This window comes from Poecilia latipinna, unplaced genomic scaffold (assembly GCF_001443285.1).
Source record: "Poecilia latipinna isolate Pla-1442-1.1 unplaced genomic scaffold, P_latipinna-1.0 Scaffold3149, whole genome shotgun sequence".
NCBI lineage: Eukaryota > Metazoa > Chordata > Actinopteri > Cyprinodontiformes > Poeciliidae > Poecilia > Poecilia latipinna.
In genome coordinates, this window is record NW_015115765.1 from 43,215 (window position 1) to 54,834 (window position 11,620).

An 11,620-nucleotide genomic window follows, 5' to 3' on the forward strand; every position below is an offset into this window, starting at 1 on the left:
CAGGCGTGATGGACCATCAGAGAGAAACATTGAGAGCAAAAGTGTGACTCAGTTCATCCAATTTACCAGAATCCCAAATTGATTAAAACACTTAGTCTGTAATATCAGTTCTCCCAAAGGAATGAGGGGAGAAAGAGTTGGCTCTTTAGCATCCACTCCATTTTTTTTTTTACTAATTATTTTATTAAAAGTCTAATTAAGATCATTACTTTTGTTTTATTGGAAGATTTGAAGGCTTTTAAGGTTTATATTGAGCTTTGCACATCAACAAATCATCTCACCATCAAACCACTGTACATATTTAAATTAGATTAAAAAAAAATTAGCCTGGCCTTCTATTCACAGATTAAGTCTAAATCTCATTAGAAAATCATAAATCTTCAGATCTGATTGGCTTATTATATAATGAGAAATATGAATCTTATGAAAGTTGGCACGATCTGAAAGTAGCTTATAAAAATGTGAATAATTTAGTGCCTTTATCCAACACATTCTGCTTCCCATTAAAGAGACAGGAACGAAATGACTATTGATTTCATCTTTCTGAGGGAAGTTAAATAGGATGTAGTGATATACTCATCTGTTCAAAAATATTACCTTCATAAAGAATTGTAACCACCTTACAGGAAAGGTGTGCAGAGGATTTGTGTAATAATTTGGCAATTTGTTTATGCACAATCTAAGCTAAAACTATAGTAACAAACAAGAAAAAACATAAAAATATGGATCAGATTTCCTAAGTCACTTAGCTAAAAAATATATTGTATGTCAGAAAACAGATTCATCACAATCAGATTTTATAAACGTTGCAGCACAGCAGCCAAACTCTCAAGAGATATACATATCATACAAAGATGTGAAAACATTCCTCTAAAAACTATGATGTGCAGTAGTTGGAGCCAACAGGAGCTTAATCTGTTCCTCCAGAATAAATGAGAAGAAATCAGAGCATCGCTGCACCTCAGTTTATCAGAATTACATTGCTTTGTCTGTTTTGCTTCATTTATTCAAAATGGGTCAAAGTGGGATGATATTCTCTGTGAAATATTATGATTTTCTTTCAACCCAGTTGCAAGCCAGTTAAGTGTGAAGAAACCAATCAGAATTGCTCACTGTCTACTCAGTCATGTGCAAACGTTTAATATGAAATCCAGCAGGAGTCGTCTGTTAGGCTGAAATTACAGTTTGTTTTTATATAAACTTCTGGTTAAACAGTAAAAGTCCATAAGATTTGCTACATGTTGTTGGTCTACTTGCAGGTAGCAGCAGAAAAACTGTTGCATAAATTCTGCTCCAAAAATCATATTCTGAAGACATAAGTGGTTGGGATTTGAGTTAAGTCTTGATTTTATATTGATTTGCAGGAGTGCAGGTGTGAAAACAGCCAAAGGACAATCAACTGAACCAATGTTCATAATCATTTCCTAGACAAACGGCAGAAAAAGACTTTAGTCTCACAATTCTGACTTTAATCTGACTTTAATCTCACAGATAAACAAATAATTCTGACTTTAATCTGATTTTAATCTCACAGATAAACAAATAATTTTGACTTTAATCTGACTTTAGTCTCACAGATAAACAAATCTGACTTTAATCTGACTTTAATCTCACAGATAAACAAATAATTCTGACTTTGATCTGACTTTAATCTCAGATAAACAAATACTTCTGATTTTAATCTGTCTTTAATCTCACAGATAAACACAAAATTCTGACTTTAAACTCAAAATTCTCAAAATGTTGAGAATAAAGTAAGAATTAGTTTTTTTCTCAGTTCTTTTCTACACTTTACTTAATCATAAATGTATTTAAAAATTTGGAAGAGCAGATCAAGTTTTTGATGCATAAAAAAGTTAAATATTCTGTAAATGAGGAAGTAAACAACCCATTCACCAGGGTTGCTGGGAAGGTCAAACAAGAGTTGTGTATCTCCATATAGCCACGTATCCTCCAGGGTTCTTCAGCTAATCCTAATTAATCCTTGAGGATAATAATGTGCTATCTCCTAAGTGACCACACAACCACAGCACAGGGAGTTCTGCTCCGCTTTTTCACGGCTGCACTATCAATATTAGTCACGGCACTTCACAATTAATGCATGGATCTAACATCACAGTGTCTCTTGTTATTACACACAAACATGACCCATTACACCCACAGTGCTTTAACAAATGTGTATTTGTGTGACTAATTGTGCCAGCAGCTACTTTTATGTTCAACGGGCTCCATATTGTCACCAAATGAGCTTGTGAATCCCTTCACAGAAGACACTCGGCTTGTTCATAAACAGACGTTACAACAAATTTAAATATGCAAAAACTTTTCATCAAAAGAGATGGTTTTGCTGTTGAGCAGCAAATCTTGTAACGTCCTCCAGTGTGATTATTTTCCTGCAGAATGGACGGGTTTATATTTAGAAGTCATTGTTTTTTTAATGACCTGAGACATTTTGGATGGAAGCAATTAGTTGTAAATATTGTAAATATGTTGTGGGTCTAGTTTAGTTGGAAAATCAAATTTATTAAGGTTGGTTGGAGCTCATGCCTGAAAAGATGTTAGTATAATCCGATATCATCCAGTTCTAATGAATTCATTTTTTTCTCAAGCTAAACCTGAAGATGCAACAACAAGGCCTGGGCTGCAGACCCAATTGGAGATGGATATGGATTGATTTTTGTGACCTTTACAGGCACACACACCACTTAAAGTTTAATCTCTGTTTCTGTTTGTTGCATAGTTATTGCTGAAGTACAGATCAATACTAAATACATGCTGGGCCAACAAGATATTGGATGGTCTACATGTTTTCCATTCACAGAAAATCCATCAGAGGAACGTAATGGATTCTGGGGTATGGATGATGTTTGTGGTTTCTAAAAGACACATTGAAATCCCAGTTTGGCTCAAACATTCACCACCACAGTTAGGCGAATGTTTGACTCCAGTGGATCACTGTGCTTTCTAAGCAGCTGGATCAAGGTTGCAACCTAAACCAAGATCATTTGGGGTCCAGTTTTTACATACATTTTTTTATATAAAATAGGGTCATTAATTAAGACAGGCTAGAAATACATACAATTTTTAATACTTCTTCAATTCTGTCAGACCTGATTATTATTTTGTGACTACAGTCGCAACAAAATCAGTCCAGTTGCACCAATACATTAAGATAAGTTCTACTTTGATTATTAAATTATTTTCTGTAGTTTTCACTAGTTTAATAAACACTCAATAGGTACGCTAAAAGAAATATCAACCAGTAAAAACCCTGCAACTTATAGGATGATTATTTTTATTAAAGTTCTCCCGTCTGCATTTTGGACTTCTTTGAGATCTCTGCATTTATTAAAAAAATAAAACTTATTCACAATAGTTTTTAACTTTAAGCCATAAAGTGATGCCAGCAGCAGGAAAAAGACAGTTTGAAGCTCAGCATCCATTTGAGTGAAACATACTATCATCTGCATAAAGACACACTTTGCCTGAACACATTAGATCATTGTATTTTTAAAATTAAATTATAAAATAAATCTTTAGGGAATTTCTTTAGTATCTTCAGAATTATTAATAAATTATTGATTTAAAACAAGCTCCCATTTCTTTCTGAAAAGTTACTTCTCAGCTAGTTTTGTCTTATTTCAAGTGTACTAAGACATATGTACTATAAACTCGACATACACACTTGGAAATGTTTTGTGTTTTGCAGTGCATGGTTCTCCATCTTTGCTACATTTGGTTCTTTGCTTCTTTTTTTTGGTCACATATGCAAACTCAGAAGCTTTATTTCCTGCTACTTCAGACTGCAATCATAATTGTTTGAAATAAAACATTGTAGGCTTTAAAGTCTGTAAATACGTCTGCCAATTCTAAATCCTTGTAGTACAAGCCATAAAACGTAAAATGAAGCTCCAATAAACAGGATTTTTGTTGGCATATAAATGAAGTGTTTACATCTTTCCTAACTTTATATTCATCAGACCCATATTGGGTATTTTCTACAGTAAATAGTGTTTTGTATTTCCCAGAGTGAAGTTTCTTTCCTTCAGGGATTGTTTATATGTTTGCCCAGTGGTTGTGTGTAAATGGCTCAGCTGCAGGCTGCTATATCTGCACTGTTGTGGTGCTTTTTCCCCCTCCTGTGGTTTTCAGCAGGGTGGGAGGTCTGTCGCATCCCACTGATTGTGATTCCCAGCGTGCGTCTGTGTGTTTGGGTTTGTTTATCAGTATGTCAGGAAGTTTGAAATTTGATGCCTTTGTACTGAGTGTGAGCGTGTGTGTATGGCCTGCCAGAGATGTGTGCTTCTCTGTATTTGTGTTTGCATCACTCAAACAACACACATACACACACACCCCCCAACACTTTATCATCTAATGCCAGGTAAACTCAACTACTAAGGTCCATCCAGTCCCTCATCCTGTCACACACAGCTCTCTTTCTAACTCTCCATCCATCTCTCGTCACACACAAGCAGACACCAAATAACGGCTGCACACACAACCGCAACCTCCCCTGTGGCTACCTGATTGAGGTTTTCTCGCCTCAACCTTTAAATTTACTGTAATAGTAGAACGAGCAAGGTAGGGAAGAAAGGGAATGATAGCTAAACTGAAGGATGGGAAAACAAAGGGGAAGAGAGGGAGAGTGATGAAGTGAAAGAAGACAGAGTTAAGGAAGTGTGGTAAGAGGGAAGGAGGAAGAGTGACAGAGGTGGCAACCCAGGGGAGAGGAAAGGTGAGGAAAAAAACGGCAGAGAGTTTGGCGGAAAGAGTATTAGAGAAGGAGAAACTCAAAGAAAACATCTCCCATTAAAGTGCGATTACAGCCTCTGCTGGTCTAGACTTTACAACCTCAGCCTTCAGCCACTGATGATATAACAACCCATTTTAAAGATCAATTTGTCACTTTTCATCTCCTCCTACACCTCATTTTCCTCCGTCCTCCACTACAGGGAAGACAGGACTGGATGGTGGCTCACTATTTACCATCATTTTGGATGAAGTCATCTGTTATAAATCTAATGCGCGACCATTTCTTTCTTTCTCATTCTCTGAAGCCCTCAAACAAACACAGACATACTCTGCATCAATGAATAATCCTTTCTTTGTTTGCAGTCAGGGAGGCAATTCCCCTAAATGTCACCGATGAACTATGGTCAAAGTCCAGGAAGCCCTAAACCAATTTACGAAAGGCTCCACATCAGTTTTATTCTGCCCTAAAGCCATAGTTGCTCATGATAACAATCTAATTTTTCTACTTTTGGGGTCACACAGTTTTTTCATTCAAAGCCCAAGCAATAATGTATGTAATGTGTTACAAAGCAGTGTACATCTATAAAGTGGAAGCAAAATGATGATTTTTACAAATAGTATATTGTAAAATTGTATTAATTCCTCCTGAATCAGTAATTAGTGAAGCTTCACCTCAATGCTGCTGCATATTTTTGGCGAGATGCCTCTACCAGTTTGCACATTTACAAATTTACATTGAGCTATATTTCTCTCTCCTTGTTGTAAAAGAGGCATAGCCACAGGATGATACTGCCACCACTTTGTTACACTGTGGGCATTTTCTGTTTAAAATGCCTTGTTTTCCACCACACAATAAAGGTGTCTCCATTATAAATATGTGTTCAAATCTTTGTCAATGTCGAAAAACACAATTTTGCAATTGCTGTGTTTAAAGAAGAAACACAATAAATCGAATAAGTTTGTTCACACAATATGTTCTTTAAAAACATGGCGCGGTATTAATCATTTTGTAAGGCACTGATTGATTTGTTATGTATTTTATATCTCCACTTTAAATCCAATCGGTTCTGACAGCATTGTAGCTGTCAACACTGATTGGTTAAACCTTTATATTTTAGAACATTTTAGAACATGTTTGTTGAGTAGCACTGATATGTTAGAGGCAAAAGAACAATATTTGGATCCCAAGATTTCAGCTATAAATAGATTTACAACATCAAATAGAAAATTTTTCGTTTTTACTCTTAGTATTTTATTTTTTTATTCCTGGCATATGAAAGGTTTTCAAGCAAACCAGAGCTTAAGTGAGAAAAATATTTGGGTGGATCAGGACTGCAAAATGTTTGAATTTGAGACAATGGACCTCTGCAAAGTTATTCCCATAAAAACAACATTTTAATGACTGTCTTTACTCTGACAAAAACTGGAGCAGAAATAATTGACTTACTCAAAAGGAAACAAGATTTGCCAGTTTGAACAGGTGCAAACCGGTAATGTTAAAGTGCTTGAGATGTTTATCGAGATCAGATTGTACCCAGGTCTTACTGAGGAGAAGACTCATTAAACCTGACAAGGAACTACATTCATGATGGGCCTGTGAGTTTTTAATAATGAGATTACTTTCTCCAGGAAGCACTGAGACAGCTGGACCAGACTGACTACTTCAGTGACATCGACTGGCAGGAATTATCCCTGATAGTTACACCGCCGTCTTTTCACTGCACCTTCTCCATCAAGATGCAATCATTAAGAGCAACTTCTAACACTACCGATGTAGCCAATAAGCTCTTCTCATTTTTAGTCAAGCATCTGCAGTTATTTCACGATAACATAGTTGTGATTTTTTTTTTTTAGGTGCAGCAAACTCTGTAAACTTATAACTTTATTCCTGTAATTATATTACGTTTTTTATTATTATTATTTTATTTTAGTGTTTTAGCTGCAGTAACACTAAATTATTTTTTGTAAAAAACAAAAACAAATTCATAGTAAAATTAGGCTCCAAATATCTTTAAAGTGTTTTCCAGGATGTAAATCCTCAAGACAAGAAATACCACCATGTTTTAACATAACCAGGCTCATATTATAGACATAGCCCTTGGCATAAATAGGCTTTATTGAAGCAGTGCATTGGAAGATACATTCCACCTTGATTGCAGCACCAAATAGAAATTGAGAAAGATGTGATTTTGTATTCATGGTAAATAGTCAACTTACTCTAACTAACAAAGTTTTTGACAATTTTTGCAGCATAAACAGCCCAAAAATGTCTGGTCTACAAAGGTGAAGGGGTCATGGCAACAGATGCGTGCTCCTTTGATGCGTGCTGAGTCGACCTTTCTCATCACCGAATGAAAAACACAGAAAAAAATGTAGATGTCTAAATTGGAGCAGATGGAGTGTGAGTATCTCCTCGCCGTGCACAGAGAGAAAGAATTTAGATGATAGCCCACAGCTAATCCACTACACACCGAAAACTCATTACTGTTTAAGAAGGTAGCATAAAAACTTGCTCCCCAGGTTGGAAAGAATTACCGTTCTGAAGGTGAAGACCTTGGCACAAGCTGCATAATTTTCCCCACGTGTGAAATTTCTTTTGTGCACAAGTCAGCGGCTTTGACTCGTCTTTAATGATGGAAAGTTGACTGGTGGGGGAACCTGCTGCTTCTCGGATACCCACTAAGGAACCAACAGGCAGTTAAACAACATGATGCACGCCGAGCAGAGAGAGCAGCAACTTCAACTTAGCTGAATTGAGCTTCAGCTCCTTTCACTGTAGCCGATGACAACATTTTTTTTTTTATCTGCAAGTCACTAACACAAACCTGCCAACAACAGCTGTCTAAAGCCTTGGAGATAAGCAATAGCATACCATTCACTAATGCAAAACAGGAAGGCAAAACTTAACATTCAGGAGATATTTCAGTAAAAAAGGCTTTTCAAATTGTCATGTAATTGTGAAAATTAGGTTGTTGTATCTTTTTGAAAGCAGACAACAGCTGTTTTCAATACCAGATTAATTTTAACATCTTGTTAAAAGTATGGACATTACAAGTGCATGCAGCTTCTTTCTAATCCAGTATCATACACGACCAGCGTTTAAACTCGAAAGGAAGTTAAATTTTTGTGATTTAATACATATCCGCAGAGAAGACGTATGGGCCAGCTGTGGCGCCTCTTTGCTGCTCCAGAGCCCAGTGGGAAACTCCTTCAAATTTCCCTAATGCCCCTGTGTCAAAGCCACATCAAACTGTGGCTTCAAAAAACAGCTGCTTTACTCTTTCTGACTTCTCATGACAAAAAAATTTTCAAGTTATTTGAAATATTTTGGAGTAATAACTGAAAAGGGCTTCAGTTTGGAAGATGGTGGAGTTGCAGTGCCTTGCAAAAGTGTTCAAGCACATTCATTGTTTTTACAATTGTAATGCATTTCATTGGGATTTTATGTGATGGATTAACCCAATGTAAAGTTTCAAAGTTTTTCAGAATGGAAATTAAGTAATCAGTGGTATTTGGTGCAACAACTTGCTTTAATCTCCATATAGAGACCATCTGTTTGCCATTTGCTTTCAGCCCAGAAAGTCTTCAGAGATTTGTCAGGAAAAAGCTTCATAATGAACAATGAACAGTGCAGATAAAGTTAAGGAGAAATTTAAAGCAGCACCACAAGTTTTACAAACTTTGAATGTATCACAGATCAGTAGTCAATCCATCATCTGCAAATAGAGAGAGCCAATGACTCTGGAGGAGATGTAGAGATCTAAAGCTCAGGTATGTGAATTTGCCGACATGCCAGCATTTAGTTGTGAACTCCACAAATCTGAGTTTTATGAGAAAGTAGCAAAAGGAAATACAAGGATGAAAGAAAACCATAAAAATCAGTGAATGCACTTTGTTACGTTACCACAAACATGTCAAAGATTGTCTTTTTGTGAGATGAAACTGAAATTGAAGCTTTTGGGCTACAGAAAAGACACTGTGTGCTGCAGAAAAACAAAACTGCACATCAGATCAAACATTTTTGTGCTTCATGGTAGTGGCAGTATAATGCTGTGGGACTGCTATTCTTCAACAGGGACAAGGAAGATGGAAATGGGTCTAGAGATGGAAATTAGCCACTTGGCTACAATCTCATGCATTTACATGTAAATGTTCATATCATCCCATTTAAAAAAAAAAAAAAAAAAAAACGAACTTAAACTAGACCGCATCAATTGAGCCAAATACAGGCAATCCCAGAAGAGGTGTTTTACTTTTTGCAGAAATACAACCCTAAACACAGAGAGAGATACAATAGGATTTACATCTAATAGTATTTTCATTATAATGATTCAGTCAATGTCTTGACCTAAAGCCAATTAAGACTCTTTTGGAAAGACTTGAAAATTGATCTTCACACTCTTCATCCAATTTGACTGAAATTTAGTTATTTGTCACAGAAAAATTGGAAAAAATGTTCTAGACACATAAAGCTGGCAGAGGCATACCACAAAAAACTCACTGAAAAATATCAACCCTGTCAGATGTATTCCCTAAATCCACTTAACATCATTTTCTGTTGTTCTGTCACATAAAAGCTCAAACCACATTGACATGGTTGGTATGAATAGTTGTATTAGTAATATGCAACAGAAACAGTTTTTCTGGAGCCTTTTTGCCTAAACTCGTAGTAAACAGCAAAGAAGATTGGCTTTTCAGATGACAAGTGGGTTGCATTTTCTCCAAACAAACAGTCACCCTGCTGAGACTCTTGCTCCTGTGTGAAAACCTCTTAAAGTCCTTTCACTTTCCACTGCGTCATCCGCATATTCACACAAGAGAAGCAGTTTATATTCCTTCAAAATCCATTAATCTGTTATGAGAATCTCGTGTCCGGGGACTCGCTGCAGCACAAGCAATTAGGAACTCATTCACATTCTTGAATGCTGGAATGAAATTATTGAAGATTAGATTCTGTCTCGATTAACGCCCCCATCGCCGTCTCCTCCTCCTTCAGAGCGAAAGTGTTCACTCAGCATAGAGGGACGAGAGTCACTGCGGCGTCCAGTCAAGACGCACACAGCAGTAATGATGAGACTGTATAGAGCTGCTTCATGAAACACAGAATGGCCACAATGGTTCAGCAACCACAATGGAGAAAGCTCAGGGGCCCCAGGGGCCAAACATGTCTCACGGATCAAGCAGAAGTGGCAAAATAATATATATATATCCAAAAACAATGTATGAAATGAATACCCTTTGAAAAGGTTGGAACTTACCTCCCAACGCTTGTTTCATAACGAAATTCATGATGATGGCTTTGGGTTCCTTGTCTTCCTTGTCTGATCGATGTTACATTAAATTTTTGCACAAAAGTAGAATCCTGCGTTTCCAGATCTAAAAGCAACAACAAAAATAACAATCAGGCTTATTACCAGTTCATGGAAACGTTTTTTCTTTCAAAAATATGTAATTGATATTTCTGACCTCGGATAGTGAAAAAAAAACAAACAGTTTTTGTAACTGGGCTTTAGAGAGCCTTCGTTCGTTGCGCAAATTGAAGGACACGAAGGTCAATTATTCAACAGCATCCTGAATCAGCTGTTATCATGGCTTAATTGTTAATCTTATTTAAAATGTAGTTGAAGCTTCGTTCGGGTTATCACTTCCAATTAGACGAGTTTTAATGAGGCTCCACAGGACGGTCCGTTGTCACGCATGTGGACTAAACCACTCCTGTGTATTTATCAGGATCATGTGGTAAAACTTTCCATCTTCCATTGGAGGGACCCTGGACACAGCCATCCCACTCCGGGAAGAAAAGCTGCTCCTAAACCACGTTAATCAGGCAATATATATTTTTAAGAAATCATACCTGGTGCATGCATTCATTCAAAAAACATCCTGCAAATTCGCTCTCAAAATCAACATTGCAAGACATGCAGATGGCGTAAAAGCACACATGCACTTCCTTGTACGATCAGAGTGGTTTCAGCACCAGCTCTACCCGGATAGCTCCACATGCAAAGCCGCCTATCAGCGCTGAAGCAGCTGCATCAAACATCGCTTTACCTCCGTCAGACAGGTTACGGTCCACCTCAGTGAGCGGGGATCACAGAGCGGGGATCAGGCTGCAACACCAGCGAAGTTCTCCTGCAGCAGGCGGCAGCGGCGCGGGCTAATGACTGCTCGTCCCTTGCATCTCCGGCTCCAGGGGCTCGGGAAAAAAAAAAAAAAGAAAAAAGAAAAAAGGACGTCCTTGGTGCTTCCTCCTGCTCTCCGATTCGTCTGCACACACACTCACAAAAACACACGTAGGAAGAGAGAGAGGAGAGGAGGAGGAGGAAGAAGTGAAGTGGAGGGGAGTGGAGGTGGTGGTGGTTTGCAGCCGTTTACACCGTGATGGGACCGTATCACATGCAGAGAGAAGCGTCCCACCATCGTCCTCCTGACCGACACAGAGAGATCAATTATTCAGCCCGGAGGCAGGCTGCCTGCTTCATTTCTGCAGCGAGAAGATGCAATCGGTTTATAGGCCACCTTTAAAATTCAGACTGTGGGAGAACATGTTGGCGTCTCTTGCTTTTTCAGTGCGTCTATTCGATTCGCTCCCAGCTGGAGCTACTAAAGAAAAAATACACAATGTTCCAGTTGGGTGTCTTTAATGTTGCAATGAAGAGATCTGCTGTGTTAGTGCTGTTTTATACCATTCGGTGTTAAATTCAGATTACATCCCATAGCGCCATATTCGGGAAAGACAGAGAAAAAAAATAACATTTTCTGTCAGATTCACCTAAAAAGAGGCATTCAGGACTCCCAACGTTCTTACACAAAAAAGGAACAAGGAGGATTTGACCACTAATAAAGAAGTCATCATTTAGACCTAATT

At 37.6% G+C, this 11,620-nt stretch overlaps 1 long non-coding RNA gene across 1 annotated transcript in view; it reads right to left on the bottom strand.

Moving 5' to 3' along the window:
* Positions 1-11,286, bottom strand: part of LOC106940261 (uncharacterized) — a 50,739-nt gene extending 39,453 nt beyond the window's left edge. The window contains exons 1-3 of the long non-coding RNA XR_001423040.1: positions 11,272-11,286; positions 10,804-11,179; positions 10,011-10,128 (exon numbers count right to left, since the gene is read on the bottom strand). This is a non-coding gene — a long non-coding RNA (uncharacterized LOC106940261). The remainder of the gene's footprint in view (positions 1-10,010; positions 10,129-10,803; positions 11,180-11,271) is intronic.
* Positions 11,287-11,620: the final 334 nt, after the last annotated feature.